This window comes from Armigeres subalbatus, chromosome 1 (assembly GCF_024139115.2).
Source record: "Armigeres subalbatus isolate Guangzhou_Male chromosome 1, GZ_Asu_2, whole genome shotgun sequence".
Classification (NCBI taxonomy): Eukaryota; Metazoa; Arthropoda; class Insecta; order Diptera; family Culicidae; genus Armigeres; species Armigeres subalbatus.
Window position 1 is genome coordinate 297,902,042 of NC_085139.1, and position 17,702 is coordinate 297,919,743.

At 39.0% G+C, this 17,702-nt stretch overlaps 1 protein-coding gene across 8 annotated transcripts in view; it reads left to right on the top strand.

Annotated features, from left to right (window-relative positions):
* LOC134207783 (ephrin type-A receptor 3) overlaps positions 1–17,702 on the top strand; it is a 270,055-nt gene that overhangs the window by 6,397 nt on the left and 245,956 nt on the right. For 4 of the 8 annotated variants that reach the window (XM_062683683.1, XM_062683689.1, XM_062683690.1 and 1 more), the window contains exon 1: positions 1,553–1,708. The exons of 2 other annotated variants lie outside the window; for them this stretch is intronic. The gene's annotated coding sequence lies outside the window, so the exon portion shown is untranslated. Of the gene's footprint in view, positions 1–1,552; positions 1,709–1,874; positions 2,137–2,348; positions 2,738–17,702 lie in introns of those variants that run through there. 2 more of the 8 variants (XM_062683687.1, XM_062683688.1) reach the window with 2 other exon arrangements.

The following is a 17,702-nucleotide window of genomic DNA, read 5'->3' on the forward strand; positions in this document are numbered from 1 at the left end:
GTGGAAGCTTTCCTAGCTTCTAGTGGAAGCTTCCCAACCTTCGAGTGGAAACTTTCCTAACTTCTAGTGGAAGCTCTCCTAACTTCTAGTGGAAGCTTTCCAAGCTTCTGGTGGAAGCTTTCCAACCTTTGAGCAGAAGATTTTCAAGCTTCGAGCAGAAGCTTCCCAAGCTTCGAGCAGAAGCTTCCCAAGCTTCGAGCAGAAGCTTTCCAAGCTTTGAGCAGAAGCTTTCCAAGCTTTGAGCAGAAGCTTTCCAAGCTTTGAGCAGAAGCTTTCCAAGCTTCGAGCAGAAGCTTTCCAAGCTTCGAGCAGAAGCTTTCCAAGCTTCGAGCAGAAGCTTTCCAAGCTTCGAGCAGAAGCTTCAAGCTTGAGCAGAAGCTTGAGCTTGAGCAGAAGCTTCCAAGCTTCGAGCAGAAGCTTCCAAGCTTGAGCAGAAGCTTCGAGCAGAAGCGCTTCTAGCAGAAGCTTTCAAGCTTCGAGCAGAAGCTTTCCAAGCTTCGAGCAGAAGCTTTCCAAGCTTCGAGCAGAAGCTTTCCAAGCTTCGAGCAGAAGCTTTCCAAGCTTCGAGCAGAAGCTTTCCAAGCTTCGAGCAGAAGCTTTCCAAGCTTCGAGCAGAAGCTTTCCAAGCTTCGAGCAGAAGCTTTCCCAGCTTCAAGCAGAAGCTTTTCAATCTGAAAGCAGAAGCTTTCTATGCTTCGAGCAGAAGCTTTCCATGCTTCGAGCAGAAGCTCTCCAATGATTCCGTTTCTTTTTATAAAATAAAAAATCACTTTAATAAAGATGAACAAAATCTAATGCTCAAGAAAAGGACAGTGTGGGAAACTTTTGAGTGAGTTCTAGTCCTGAAAGTTGCTTCAAACTCTTTCAAATCTGACCACACTGCCATGGGACTTCTCTGCACATTGAAAATAATATGCTGCTCTCGTTGTCAGTGTGTTTGTAAAACAATCTCCACCAGAACCAACTGAGCAGCATAGTCACCGCTACTCCACCCTCCTTCAGCTTGCGTGAAGGACCTCCGTTCCGATCTGTCGTCTCTCCATATGCTGCCGTTGTTTACGTGTATGCGTGGTAATGGAAGGCTCTTGATACCACCGACGAAAACAACGACAGCAACAACAAAAACAACAACCGAGTCGGGAATGTCGAATAACGAATCACGCAAGCAAGCCGAGAAGGGAAAGGTGTTTCATACTGAGCTCGCTCTGCACGGAGATGATGGGCGAAGCATAGACGCGGTGGAGAGTCGATTAGAGGGCGAGTGCGGCGACCAGCCGCCCATTATGAGGTAAATGTAGTCGTTGTCAGCCAGCAGTGCTCTCGAAGCATAGCACCTACATATAGGACGGTGCGAGTGTATGAATGCTTTCTGGACTCTGGATGGAATGGAATAAAGGTAAAAAAAAATGGAAAGGTTGGTTTGCATGGACGAACGAATGAACGAACGAACGACGGAAAGCAGGGAAAAAATGTCAGAGCGCACACCGAGACAACCGAACGGAACGACTGACTGAACGAACAACGGCGGTCCGTGGTTGTCGTCTCCGTTGAAGAAGTCAGTCTCGTTCGATCGCTCGATAACTTTGGATTTATAGGTCTTGCACAGAGCAGAGCGCGGGTGTCTCTTTTTGGGAAGTCCTGGCAGTCAGTTGCAGTCGGTGTTAGGAGAAGAGGATAATCTTGAAAGAGGAGACATTTAATGTCCAAAGTGAGTGTGTTTTAGTACACTGGTTCTACCTTTTACCATCTTTTTTTTTTCCTGTTCGGGGATAGTGAAGTTTGGTTGGGAAAGATTATGCCACAGAAGGAAAATACCGGTGGATAGGATTTGCAGCGGAAAGATTTTTTTGTTTGGGTTGGGTTCGGGGGTTTCTCAGTCGCTAAGGACGGGTTTTCATCGTCGCTTTCGCTAAAATTGTCTGAGCAGTCAGTGTGGGGTGAGGGAGTGTGGAATTCGGGGTCGCGAAGGAATTATTTCTTGTCCTTGCTGAAAAGAACGAAGGAGTGAAAAAAGGACTTTGCCATTCAAACGATATCGTGACGGACGTACGGACGACGACGACGAGTGATTTACTACAGTCAGTGTTTCTCTTCTGATCTTGGCTATGGGAAAATGTGACCAAACTCAGAGTGAAGGTAAACCCGACACAAAAAATGAAGAAGCAAGGAATTAGAAAATTTTTGTGCAAGGATTTACTGCGGTTGATGAAAATCTAGTGCAGTCTGAGGACGATGCGGAGAATGGTGCAAGAATTCTGAAGATTCCAGCAATCACGGCCAGCCGAGGACGGGAAGGATATTTATTTCACTGCAGAAACAATGTGAACGCTGAATACGGCGACGCTGGCGATGGCTAGCGTTGAGGGTGTATTGGTGTCAGTATGTGTGAGTGCGCTGCAAATGGTTTCCCACACGGGGCCCTCGGCCCGGAGCCAGCGGCGGCGGCAGGATGTGTGATGTGGTGCAAGCACCAGTGATATATTCTCGCATTGACTGAGGATGTGATATAATTATCAACGTAACGAGAGAAAGAAGTGCGATGACTCGATGGTGTCGTGGGTGCGGCGGTGCAAAATTGCAATCGTCAGGACTCGGTGAAGCGAAAGGCGCTGTGTGCGCTTTGAATGGACATCTTCCCCCGACGGGAGGGTATTGAGTGTGACAGAGGGGGACCGGGGGGCTGTGTGTGGTGAAAGCCGCCGCTTGGAAGCGACTGGAGAGCTTTCAGGAACTTCAGGTTTGAATTGCATGACGCCGTAGACAATAATAAGATTCTTGAACAGCTCTGTATGCATTGCGGTGCGGCTGTGTCCACGACTGACGACTCTGGTGCGTTGATTTTAACGAGTGTGTAGGAGCATTAGATTCCACACTTAGATATGAAATAGTTGAGTTTTATTAATGAGGTGTATTTTTTTCAGCTAGCTAATGAATCTTGAATAATGTCACAGATTTTGGAGCGCCAACCTAGAAGTTATCCTCTACTTGACGCCAAATAGCTCAAAAAGGAAAAATATACAAGACTTACATTAGCAAAAGGATATTAGACAGTTCAGACATCTGATTTATTAATGTTTATCATAATTTATTAATATTTTTATTCATAATATTTTTATGAATCCTATAGTACAATTTTTCAGTTTAATATGAATGCTTTTTTTATTTTTTCTCCAGAACATCTCCCTTATTTTACAAACCTATTTTTAACAGTTTACAGCATTCCATTTAGATTGCCATTCAGATAGTATTTCCTCCAAAAATTTAGAAAAGTTTTTCGGAAATGTTGCTGGAGCTTCTACAACTTTAAGGATACTCAAAAATTGGGACAAATTCAAAATCATAAGTTGTGAATGAAATTCTTGGAATTTATTCAAAAATCAAATGAATTTCTTATTTTTTTCCAGAATTTTTAGGAAATTTTCTCTAGATCTTCTTCAAAATACTTTTCTAGGCAATCTTTGATAGTTTCTGGACATGAAATTGCTTTCATTTCGTTAAACATCAACTGATTTGAATTGAAACTAACAGACACGGTTGGATCTAAAATTATAAAGAGTTTTGAAAGTGTCTTCCAAACAATTTCTTCAAGATTTCTCAAGAATTCCTTTGGGAATTTGAAAGAATTTTGGTGAATTCATCCAAAAACTCCAATGCATTCAAGAATTTGGCATCAACTTTCCCTGGATTTTTTTTTAATACCTTAAAAAGTTTCATCTAAGACTCCTCCAGGAATTTCCTAATGATTCATTCAAGGAATTTGTTCGGAATGTTTGCATGAATTTCTCAAGAATTCCAAATTAGGCAAATGGTATTTTAAAGGGAAATAAAATAGATAAAAATTCAGCGAAACCCTGTAGGTCGATACATTGTAGTCTGTTCCGCTAAAAATAATAGATGAATGTATCAAGTCATGATATTTAACCCAAATACCTTTAAGCAAATAGAGGTTTGATTATGAGGGAAGTAAATATCACCAGTAATCGCATTACATGCAGTTCTTCCAAGCTTAACAAAATCTTTTGAAGCAAAACAACCTGATGCTTATATATATACACCTGTGTTCAGAATACAGGTCGGACTCGATTATCCGGGGTTCGATTAACCGGAATTTTAGACTCGATTATCCGGAGTATTTTTTGCCGATTTCTTTTATTTTATATTTTCAAATTTCAATATTATAATATACAATATGATTATTTTAACAATATGGGACGTATCAAGGTTGTTTGAGGGGGTTGGAAAGGGACTGTGTTGTTTATTGAAATTTAGCTATAGGCTTGTATGTCAAATCCATGAATTCAAATGAATATATTACTGTTATATTCATACAAAATATGATTATTTGAAGATACATGAATGTAGCTGGAATGGTGGGGACTGAAGTAGAGGTGTTTTATATATTTAATCTTAATTTCATGAATAAACTATTTTCTCCAGAATATGTCCACAAACTTCTCGCTTCAAGTACTTCCCACGGAAGTCTGTTTCCTCTTTTTTCTTCCATGAAATTACTTGATCGATTGTCAATTAAGCTGCTGCATTTGAGACAAAATTTTCTGATTTGGTATTTATATCAATCCAATGTGGTACCAAGAAGTCACTCATTCGACACATGAAAACGTAACCTCGCCGCCATAGTTTGGGCATAACAAGGATGGCAGAATTCGCTCTTAATTTATAATTAACGACGATAGACAAGAAGCCTAAGATTTTTTCGATCATAACAAGACATGGAAAAAAAATTGCTCATCACCTTATAAAAAAGGGCAGAGAAATATTTCCCCCACCGACGTTGTGATAAAACGGTTCGTTCTAGTACAATAGTACAATCATCTATTCATCGACTTCAAAGCCGCATATGATACAATCGATCGGGACCAGCTATGGCAGCTAATGCACGAACACGGTTTTCCGGATAAACTGACACGGTTGATCAAAGCGACGATGGATCGAGTGATGTGCGTAGTTCGAGTTTCAGGGGCATTCTCGAGTCCCTTCGAAACCCGCAACCCGTTTGCTATTCAACATCGCTTTGGAAGGGGTAATACGAAGAGCAGGTATTAACACGAGTGGTACAATTTTCAATAAGTCCGTCCAGCTATTTGGTTTCGCCGACGACATAGATATTATGGCACGTAACTTTGAGGAGATGGAGGAAGCCTACATCAGACTGAAGAGGGAAGCTAAGCGGATCGGACTAGTCATCAACACGTCGAAGACGAAGTACATGATAGGAAGAGGTTCAAGAGAAGACAATGTGAGCCACCCACCGCGAGTTTGCATCGGTGGTGACGAAATCGAGGTGGTAGAAGAATTTGTGTACTTGGGCTCACTGGTGACTGCCGAAAATGACACCAGCAGAGAAATTCGGAGACGCATAGTGGCTGGAAATCGTACGTACTTTGGACTCCGCAAGACGCTCCGATCGAATAGAGTTCGCCGCCGTACCAAACTGACAATCTACAAAACGCTAATTAGACCGGTAGTCCTCTACGGACACGAGACCTGGACGATGCTCGTGGAGGACCAACGCGCACTTGGAGTTTTCGAAAGGAAAGTGCTGCGTACCATCTATGGTGGGGTGCAGATGGCGGACGGTACGTGGAGGAGGCGAATGAACCACGAATTGCATCAGCTGTTGGGAGAACCATCCATCGTTCACACCGCGAAAATCGGACGACTGCAATGGGCCGGGCACGTAGCCAGAATGTCGGACAGTAACCCGGTGAAAATGGTTCTCGACAACGATCCGACGGGCACAAGAAGGCGAGGTGCGCAGCGGGCAAGGTGGATCGATCAGGGGGAAGATGACTTGCGGACCCTCCGTAGACTGCGTGGTTGGCGACGTGTAGCCATGGACCGAGCCGAATGGAGAAGACTCTTATATAACGCACAGGCCACTTCGGCCTTAGTCTGATTAAATAATAATAATCTAGTACAATTGCCATTGAGGACCATGTGTAACACAAGTAGAAATGCATCATCAGAACCGATGTCCTTACAATTGGAGGTTCTGAACGAAATTTATCTTGTAGAATATCCCCCTATAAACTACACTTACACTTACTTAGCTAAGATTATAAAACCGTTTAGATGGAGTAAAATTAAGAAGCAGAATTTTTACCACATAGTGTAGGACAGCACTGCCTATAATCCATTAATTTCGTTAATTGACCATTTTCAACCCCCTTTTAGAATTGTGTATGGATTATCACACTCATGTAATTTATGGATGTTATAATAATATTAAGGTAAGCAGAGTTTAGGTTAACAACTTCAGCAAAACCAAATTGTTAGTTGTGACCACGGCAACCCCTTCCAGCTTCCAGAGGAAATCTCCTAAATTATCTTTAAATTTTTAACATTTTTAACATTACTTTAGATGTCTCGGAGATCCATAGTATTATATACCGACCGTCTATGGTCGGCGTGAGATGATGTCTGTGTGTTTGAGTGCACAAAATCTAATTCATTTTGCGGTACTTATCCTTATCCGATTTGCTTCCAACTGGTTGCATTTAATGGGAGATCCTGTTTCTTATAGCATTGTTTCGTATTGATAATTTCATGGATCGGACAATGGACTGAAAATAAATAATAGCAAACATACTATATATTTTACACACAAAAAAACTTAAATCTCGGGTACTTATTCAAAAGGACGTATGTGATTTTGTAAACAAAGATTCAAACGTCGATTTGTCCAATCTGATAGCACTCCCACGCAAACCATCACCACAGACAGGTAGGGGAAGCCTTCGGCTACCTGTTAGTGGTCTCGGTTTGTGTGGGAGAGCCATCAGATTGGACAAATCGACGTTGGAATCTTTGTTTACAAAATCACATACGTCCTTTTGAATAAGTACCCGAGAAATAGTGTAGCTATTTTATTGGCTCCTATTCTCAACCAACAAATTGCATTCAAATGGAAATCCTGTCTTATCATTTCATATTGAAAATTGGCTGGATCGGACCAAAGTATTTTTTTTATAAAAAGGAACTTTAGTCATAATACAGTATTGATCCAATTTTGTCACTCTCTGATTTTCTCTACCCCCCCTCCCCCCATTTTATCACGTTTTCGACCCGATGTTGTAATCCCAAATTTTGAAGATTTTCGTCGTTCTTTTACTTTTGTAAATAATATCGCAAACATCAATGATTTTTATGAAATAACTTTCACCGCCAGTTGTTTTGTAATAAACATTTCTGAGTACCTGTCAAGCATTTTGTAGAGCCTTTTCGACAAAAAAATACGGATTCCGTTGAGGTGTTTTACTTTTCCAATGCATAAACTGATTCATATTTGTGAAACAAATTGGAAAATCGTATTTTCGTTTATTTGCCAGTGGAGATATATCAGCTTCCACACTGATATTCTTCCCTCCCCCTTCATACGGGAGCTTGGCAGAAGGAAGGTCGTGCGATATGTGCCATCACAAATATTGCCCTCCGCTCGCTTTCAAATCGACTTCTATAAAAACATTCTTCATGCCTGCCGTATCCTAACGGAACTATCAATTCTATACTTTCGCCTCTAATGCTATCATGAACATGTACGTCCAAGTTTGGAAGATGATATTAGCATTTCCATATAATTTATTTTATTGTTTGTATTTCATCAGACTCCTGCATGAAGGGCCAAAAATGGCTGGGGTGGTTCCATCATCCACGGGATGAGTAGAGAATCTCCTTCCAGAAGAAGGTTTGTACAAACAATAATACAATAAAGCCCTCATTTCCAAGATTGACCCAATCGATGGGGAGAAGAGCCCGCCCTTTATCCCCGAAATGGTAACAATAGGAAGTTGACAATCCCACTCTTCCTATTCAAATCGCTTCAAACGGGTGATCTGATGGTTATTTTATATGTATATAATCATACGGTTTCAATAAAAATAAAAATATATATTATGAAATTTTCTCACCAAATTTCCGTGCTTGAAAAATACATCTTTTTTCATCGTTTGTCCTGTATGAGAGTGGTCCTTTCATCAGCACCATTATGTTTTGTAAATTCTCTCCAAAATAGAGTTCAAAATATCCTGTTGAGTTGTCCAAAGCTTGTAAATATAAGTCTTGTATCCTAGGAAGACGAGATAGAAGAGGGAGCAATATCAAACGCAATTACAAGCATGTTTATTTATGAAACCTACTACATGAATCATTTGTTTGAGAAATGATGAACCATTTGTTTTGGCAAAACTCAACGCCCTGGGGCACTTTCAGTGCGAATACTGTAAGCAGTACTACATAATTGCTCTTCAAAGTTTCTTCATACATTCCTCAAGATTTTTTTTTCGTATTTTTCGCCAGAATACGTATTTTTGGACAATGATTCAGAATATATTGGCCAAAAATGTTACATATGCAGTTTCTCAAACAAACGGTTCAAATTTTAACAACACGAGGAAGCACAATTCTTCTTACATCATCTACCTGACCGTAACCCTACAGATATACATCTTGACCTCAACATTGAGGTCATCTTCAGCATCTCACAATTGACTTGAGATACCGAAAAACGTCCCCCGGCTACCGTCAAAAGGCACATCTGCAAAGCCACAACCAAGTAGTGGAACTAAATATTGATATTAACCCAGATCATAACGTTTTAACCAAATACGCGGCACACTACCATCTGATCTGTGCTCCAAGTTGATTCAAAAGTATAAGATTGCTAATGTCGTTCCTGTTCGCGTGACTAACATCTGGGTTACTTTGACCTGGCAGCCAAATACAAGTGGCAAACCGATGTTGGTGATGGAATTATACATGCACTACAACATGATGCATAAATTATGGCCAATTGATGCTTGTTGAAGAATAATTTGGCAAACTTTTTTTTTTTTTTAACTAATTTTATTTGCTAATTATCTAATACATGCATTCATCTCTTAGACTAGGTGTTCCGTGTTTTCTTAACACTATCATCCTTATTTTTTGCTTATTTGTTATATTTTTAGTTATTATTAATACATTTCAATTGCCTCTGGCAGTTAGAATTTTTCCTCTGGTTGAATTGAACCATGTAGGAATTACAATGTTTTTAACTTAAACTAATCTTAACCTATTTTATACTAAAAGTACAAGGAGTTAATCGTTGCAATAGAAGATTGCAACGATTTTTGTCTAAAATTGGAAATTATTTTGTTGGACATTTGTTGCAATGTCTCAATATTAGAAATTCTATGAAGTTCATTGGTACTATACCACGGAGGCAACTTCAGAATCATTTTCAGAATTTTATTTAGAATCCTCTGAAGTGCCTTCTTTCTGGTATTGCAGCAACTAGTCCATATTGGCACAGCATACAACATGGCAGGTCTAAAATTTGTTTGTAAATCAAAAGTTTGTTCTTAAGACAAAGTTTTGATTTTCTGTTTATAAGTGGATATAGACACTTAATATATTTGTTACATTTGGCTTGAAGGCCTTCAGTGCGATTTTTAAAAGTTAATTTTGATCTAGCAGAAGTCCTAAATATTTAGCTTCGCTAGACCAATTAATTGGAACCCCATTCATAGTGACAATATGTCTGTTAGAAGGTTTCAAATAAGAAGCTCTCGGCTTATGTGGGAAAATTATAAGTTGAGTTTTGGAAGCATTCGGGAAATTTTCCATTTTGCAAGTAAGTGGAGAAAATGTCCACACTTTTTTGCAATCTACTACAAATGACACGAAGGCTACGCCCTTTGGCTGAGAGACCTGTGTCATCTGCAAACAAAGATTTTTGACACCCTGGTGGTAAATCAGGTAAGTCAGAAGTAAAAATGTTATACAAAATGGGCCCCAGTATGCTGCCTTGGGGAACACCAGCTCTTACAGGTAATCTATCAGATTTAGAATTCTGATAGTTTACCTGCAGTGAGCGATCTGATAAATAATTTTGGATCAGTTTAATAATGTACAGAGGAAAATTAAAATTCATCAATTTTACAATCAAACCTTCATGCCAAACACTGTCAAATGCTTTCTCTATATCAAGAAGAGCAACTCCAGTCGAATATCCTTCAGATTTGTTGAGCCGAATTAAGTTCGTAACTCTTGATAACTGATGAGTGGTTGAATGCCCATGGCGAAAACCAAATTGCTCATCAGCAAAAATAGAATTGTCATTAATATGAACCATCATTCTATTTTAAATAATCTTTTCAAACAGTTTGCTTATTGAAGAAAGCAAACTGATTGGGCGATAACTAGAAGCCTCAGCTGGATTTTTGTCCGGCTTCAAAATTGGAACAACTTTGGCGTTTTTCCATTTATCTGGGAAGTATGCCAATTGAAAACATTTGTTAAATAAATTAACCAAAAAGGATAAAGAGCTCTCAGGAAGTTTTTTGATAAGTATGTAGAAAATACCATCATCACCCGGGGCTTTCATATTTTTAAATTTTCTAGTAATAGATCTCACTTCATCCAAATTAGTTCCCAACGAAGGGTCAAAAACACTCTCTTGATTGAGAATGTCTTCGAAGCTCCGTGTAACCTGATCCTCAATTGGACTAGTGAGACCTAGACTAAAATTATGGGCACTCTCGAACTGCTGAGCAAGTTTTTGAGCCTTTTCGCCATTTGTTAATAAAATTTTATTTCCCTCTTTAAGCGCTGGAATTGGCTTTTGAGGTTTTTAAGAATTTTCGTTAATTTCCAAAAGGGTTTCGAACTGGGATCCAACTTCGAGACATTATTCTCAAAGTTGGTATTTCTCAGAATAGCGAAACGTTTTTTAATTTCATTTTGCAAATCTCGCCAAATAACTTTCAACGCGGGATCGCGAGTTCTTTGGTATTGCCTTCGCCTCACATTTTTAAGACGGATCAGTAGCTGAAGATCGTCGTCAATAATAATGGAATTGAATTTAATTTCACATTTAGGAATTGCAATGCCTCTGGCTTCGACAATTAAATTTGTCAAAGATACGAGCGCATTGTCAATATCACTTTTGGTATCCAAAGGAATATTAACATCAAAATTCCTATCGATATATGTTTTATATAAATCCCAATCAGCTCTATGATAATTAAAAGTAGAGCTGATTGGATTATAAATGGCTTCTTGTGAGATTTCAAATGTCACAGGAAGATGATCAGAGCCAAAGTCAGCATGAGTTACCAATTGGCCACACAGCTGACTTGAATCCGTTAAAACTAAATCAATTGTAGAAGGATTTCGACTGGAAGAAAAACAAGTAGGGCCGTTGGGATATTGAATAGTATAATATCCCGCAGAACAATCTTCAAATAAAATTTTACCATTGGAATTGCTTTGAGCATTATTCCATGAACGGTGTTTGGCATTGAAGTCACCAATTACGAAGAATTTTGATTTGTTGCGAGTCAGAATTTGAAGATCAGCTTTCAACAGATTCTTTTGCTGCCCATTGCATTGAAAAGGCAAATAGGCTGCAATAAAGGAAAATTGACCAAAATTTGTTTCAACAGAAACTCCCAAGGTTTCAAAAACTTTGGTTTCAAACGAAGAAAATAATTTATGTTTGATACGTCTATTAATGACAATGGCGACCCCACCACAAGCGCTGTCAAGACGATCATTTCTGTAGATAAAATAATTTGGATCTCTTTTAATGGAGATTCCTGGTTTTAAATAAGTTTCTGTTATAATGGCAATATGCACATTATGAACTGTTAGGAAGTTGAATAATTCATCTTCCTTACCCTTTAGAGAGCGGGCATTCCAATTTAGAACTTTCACACAATTATTTAGATCCATTAAAACGGAGTCCGATAACAATTTTTTGTGTGTACTTTATACCAACCTGAACAGCTTCAGGAATGGAATTTGCTTTGAACATTGCATCAATCATGTTCAGTTAAAAATCAATATCCGAAGCAGACATGCTACCTGAATCGGCAACATGACCGTTATTTTCCGTTGGGACATGGATATAAACCTCATTTTGAGAAGAGAAATTTTGTCTACCAGCAGCGATGTTTGCATACGTAGGTACATTCGAAAAATTGGAATTTACTGAAGTGCTTGCTACCCGTTGACGAGCGGCAAAATTTGGTTGTGAATTGTGGTGGGTATGAATTGCTCGACCGGTAACTGGTTTCGAAATTTGAGCGTTTGAAAAATTTCTACCCGTCGAATCTGAGATCCGATTGGAATTTCCGTCATCAATTTTGCACGGAATTCAAAACTTTTTTGCGTGAAGGGCATTCCCAGAAATTGGATTTATGATTGCCCCATAATTTGCACATTTAAATTTATTGGAATCTTCTCTCACAGGACATGCGTCCTTGGCGTGAGAGGTTCCACCACAAATCATGCATTTAGCATCCATGTGACAATGTTTGGTTCCATGACCCCACTTTTGGCACTTACGGCACTGGGTGGGGTTTTGAAAATTTCCCCCAGGCCTGCGGAAATGTTCCCATGTAACACGGACATGAGACATAATACAGGCCTTTTCCAAACTTTTCATATTATTTAGTTCACTTTTGTTAAAATGAACTAAAAAAAAATTCTTGAGAAATGCCCCTCTGGGAAGTACCAGAGTGGGATTTCTTTTTCATCTTAATTACTTGGACTGGTGAAAATCCAAGTAATTGAGAAATTTCAATTTTAATCTCATCCAGTGATTTATCATCACTGGGGAGACCTTTCAAGACGATTTTGAACAATCGCTCAGTTTTGTCGTCGTATGTGAAGAATTTATGGCGTTTCTCAGTTAAATACTGAAGAAGACGTTTGCGATCGTCAAAGGATCCCGGCAAAACGCGGCAGTCACCCTTCCTAGCAATCTGAAATGAAACCTTGATCCCCCGAAGGTTACTCAAAATCTCATTCCGGAAGCCAGAAAACTCGGCAACAGATACCACAATTGGCGGAATCCTTTGCTTTTTCGCATGAATCGAATCACCTGGGCTAGAGGTATATTCGATTTGCCCAATTTCATCATTAATCAAATCGAACTGATTGCTCAGTTCGATTGGAGAAGAATTATTTCCGATATTAGAGTTAGAAGGAATATCTGAATTCTCCAGCTTCCTTCTATTTTTTCCGCGCTTTGGCAGGACGGTCTTGAAACCTTGTTTCTTTGAAGGAAGTGGAGAATTCAGAGACTCCCCTTCCTCTTGTTTTTATTAATGCTCATGGCTGAGCGTGGAGACGTGACCTTCTAAGAGGTTTTTCCCAGAACGGTGTCCCTGCAGGATTACCACCGCTTGTCGGAATTTTACTTCCGCAAACGGGTCCAACGTAAAACGAAGGCACGGGTCCTTGCAAAGATCGTAACGGGATCAGTGGGTACAAATAGCGCTAAGAAGCACCGTTGAAATTAAAATAGCTTCGGGTAGTATTAAAAACTTCCTTCCGCAAAGAGAGAAAGAACCGCACAGCACGAAAGCACGATGCGGTCTGAATTTGGCAAACTAATTTAAATGACTACAGCGCCACGAGCGTTCTAGTACTTATGATTCTAATGTGCTCCATAATTCGAAAGGTACAAGAAAGGGGCATGAAAGACATTTTGGTAAAATTTGAGTTCGAAATGTTTGTTTTTAAAGCTTTTCTTTCTACACCCATCGGAATGATAGTACATAGAAAATAGGTAATATAATGAACCTTCAAACGAATTGCATGAATCAAATAAGTAACGGGTGACCACTAAATAACAGGAATAAAACGAATGGCTCGGCAAGAAATCTACAAATAAGTACAGTTTAATCTGATATACGTTATATAAACAGTTGGCCTTAGTATTTAAACTTAAATTTACGAATAATAGCATATGGTCCGTCGTCCGCCTTACGGCGTAGTTTTATCTAGCAGGTATCACATGACCGTTGGACGGTGGCCAGTTCCGAATGATGCTTCTGATCCTATTGATGAGTTGCTTCGTTTCTTTGGCCTTCCAATCGCCTTTGAATATAATGGAGCGCAGTCTACTTAAAATTCTTCAACAGTTTTCGAAACATTTTCACGTTCAAAATTGTCCACCGTGTACTTTTCCCACAATCTTTGTTTGCTTGAAAAAAAATTTACAATGCGGCGCGCATCCTTCCTGTTTTGACGGCATGTTTGAAACAACTGAACATGTTGGAGTAAAAGTTTGTGAGTGACAATTTTCTGAATATTCTAAGGATTCATTTACATATAGAAATATTTCTCTGAAAGCATTAATGTTCTCATAGAAAATTATTAAAGTATCAAAATTCCCGTTTTTCAGTGATTCAACAACAAATATAACAACTTTGCAGCTCGCTTGACCTTTTTACTGCAGAACAAAACGAATGGAGCTCATGCTCAACATCAAAAATAACAATTTTTTCTGTGCATCTTATGGTTTCTTATGGGAAGGAAAGGGAAAAAATAAACAAAGCAGTAATTTTTTTCATAAAAACAGTAGAAAATAGTTGCATAAATTGTTACTTTTCAACAATTGTTCTGTTCAAATTCGCTCTTAGTATTAAAATTAGTGACAAAATTGTAGGCCTAAATAATAAATAAAATAAAACCGTATCCTGTTTGTAGTCCTGGAAATTGAGCACTGATACATCTTCACAGCCGTCATACTCCAAAGAGTCTACTTTCAAATCTTCATCAAAAAATCCAACAGCTGCCAAACAGTTTTTTTTTAGTTTAAACGCTCGAACTAATTGTATCTTGACATATATGTATTTCGACCTCAACAGTAAGGCCGTCTTCAGTGTCTCGTGCTTGACTCGACTCGAACTCGAACTAAGTTTTTTTAATTAGGACCTTTGACGGAACAAATAAACTTTGCTTCCTTGCAGATGGAATGGCACACTAAGATTTCCTATTTTATTACCCCAAAATTCATATTACTGTAATTGAAAACCAAATGATTTATTGCGTTGTTTCAAAAAGTCACATAATTATCGCTCCAAAATTGACCAAATAGTGATGTTTTTTTAAAGAATAAAATAAAAGAAAAGGGAAATAATCCTGACAAGATATTGCCTTTTACGAACCCGTTTAACTGATTATAATGAAGCTATACTACCTGACCAAGAGCATGAGCATGAGCATGATTGACAATGAATCTATACCACCTGGTCATGAGACATTAAGTCGAATAATGTTTCGTTGAATGACACTTGGTCGGAAAGACATAACGTCGTATGAACATTTGGTCGAAATTAAGTTTCCGACCAACCACCAACGAAGTATGGTTGGAAGCAAATTTTATACTGAACTTATTATTAATATTATTGAGTGAACATAAAAGTATTCATGAAAAGAATATGGAAACCTATGCTGCACTTTACTTTCAATTTAACATCCTTTCGAACAAATGTCCTTTCCACTAAACGTCGAAGACATGCCATTTGACTAATTATCAATGAACCGAAAAACAAATGCCAAGGAGAATAGAATAGAGGGTATTTCATCATCGGTACCCAAAAATTCTATTTCAGTAGGTTTGATAATTTTTCTATAGTCCACCTGGGTCTCCTCTCTTCGTTTGGTCAGGCGAAAAATCCTCATTAGCTTCCGTATTCATTTTCTTCCGCTGCTGATTGAACTTTTTCACGTCCACTAAATTCCTCCAATAATTTCATCCATGTATCTCGTGGATTACTCAATAAAATTTAACCAACAATCTATTTATTAATTATCAATTTTACTAAATAACTTATTACCGACTTATTATGCTCAAATTCACATTCTACATTCGACTAAATTTTCATTTGACCAAATATCCATTCGACCAAATGTCCCTTCAACCGAATCGGAACGCTTTAAATGCTTTGCGATTTGGGTGTAACTTATTTTGTAAACAAACATTCGAAGGTGAATTCCTGCTAAAGCATGCATTTCCTGGGAAAACGATGGTATGTATCCTACCGGCTTTCCTCTATCAGATAACCAAATTAGTTTTGGAGAAAAGAGCTTTCTTAAAATCATGTTTGTTTTCAAAATAAGTTACGCCCAATTCAGCAAATCAGCCCCGAAATGTCTTTTCGACTAAACGACCTTCGACGAAATGTCCCAAAGCCAGTTCAAGTAACTCAAAATGCTTTTTGCTTCAAAGTTTCTCGAAAAAAAAACCCTCTAAAGGCCAATTTCTTCACCTTCGCTTTACTTCTAAGCGGTGCTCACCCATACGTTTAAATCTGGTTTAAAGCTTTAGCGGAGGTGAAGAAATTGGCCCAAAGCTTTTTTTTATGGAGGCCTTTAAGTATCGTGAAAAGAGGCATTTCAGGAAAACTTTTTTGACGTAGATTTAAGGTTCGATTTGAGTTTTTTCACTGGAATTAACCAAAATTAGTGTAGAAAAAACTAAGAAAGTCCTGACATATTTTTTTTCGGATATCCTAGGCCGTACAAACTGTTCTGGATTATATATGCTCGAATGTATTAGAAAATATGTCTAGTAACAAAATATCCTAAGGTTAAATATATGTCCAAAACTATGTTTCTAATCATAACACATAAATATACTGTATTTTGAATACACGTGAACTATTTCAAGGTCTTCAAAATGACCTGGAGTTCAAAATATACATTCTTCCAGGTTCTTCAAGCTGGGAGGTTTTCACTCATTACTTTCACAAGCTATTGCAGACCTTTTTGACGTAGGACTTACGTCTCTCTTTACTATACCGGGTGTCATTCCAAAATATTCAAATCGACCGCGTTACGCTGTGTTGAAAGATTTTAAACGTTAATAGCGTTCGTCTCAGTGGACGAATTTCTGCGGTAAGCCCCTCAATCGACAGATTTCAAGTATGCCTTTCATGTCCATGCTTGATAAGCCCCGAAAAACTTGTTTCAATAGGCATGAAACTGTTTTCAATGAAAAACATTGAGATCAAGGGAACCTATAAATATGGGTACCGCATAATTCTTGCATCATTCCATTACCACGTTCTGATTGGTGCAGACACCAGCGAATGAGCAGCCGCTGGGTCTGCCGAGAAGCCATAAAATAGCGCAACGCGATTTCTTCCTTTCATTCTGACCGGGACAAGCGAAGCAACCGCATCGTCGATTGAACAGCACTCACACCTTTTAGCAGGAAATGAAGTCATCGAAGCCACCATCATCAGCCGAATCCTAGACAGTACAGCAGCAATCCACCCTACAGACCCGACAAAGCAGCAATGCTGAGCAGATACCGGCAGCAGCAGCAGAGTCGAGCCGAGACCGGCCGGCATCGGTGATGAGCCGAGACAGGCTGAAGAAAAGTCACATGATGCAGCATGTATGTCCAAAAAAACAAACGGTTCTTCAGAGAGCCAATGATAGAGATCAATATCAAAGCTTTCAATTCCCTTCGGGATAGAAATTGCAGGGTTGTTACGGAGATCCTGAAATATTTTCCACGCCATTTCCGCGCGACATGAAAATCCATTCTGCGCCAAATCCGCGCGACTTAAAACTAAATTCTAAGCAAATACACGTTAAATATCAATGCATTGATCAATGCAATATTGGCATTGATAAAAAAATATGTAGAAAAACATTGTTTGATACTGACCGCACACAAAGCGAACGTGACTGAATGATCGTCCCATGTTATGAATTCTAAATCTTATCACCCGAAATCCCATGTCCGGGTGTTTCCTTCCTTCTACTACTAACAATGTTGTCTCAGAAAAGAACACCCTACTTCCCACCTGAACTGCAATTCTAAGCTCGCTTGCCCGGCTTATTGGCCTGTATCAAGCGAAAAGTCCCGTTAAGAAATAGACGCCAGCAGCGAGCAA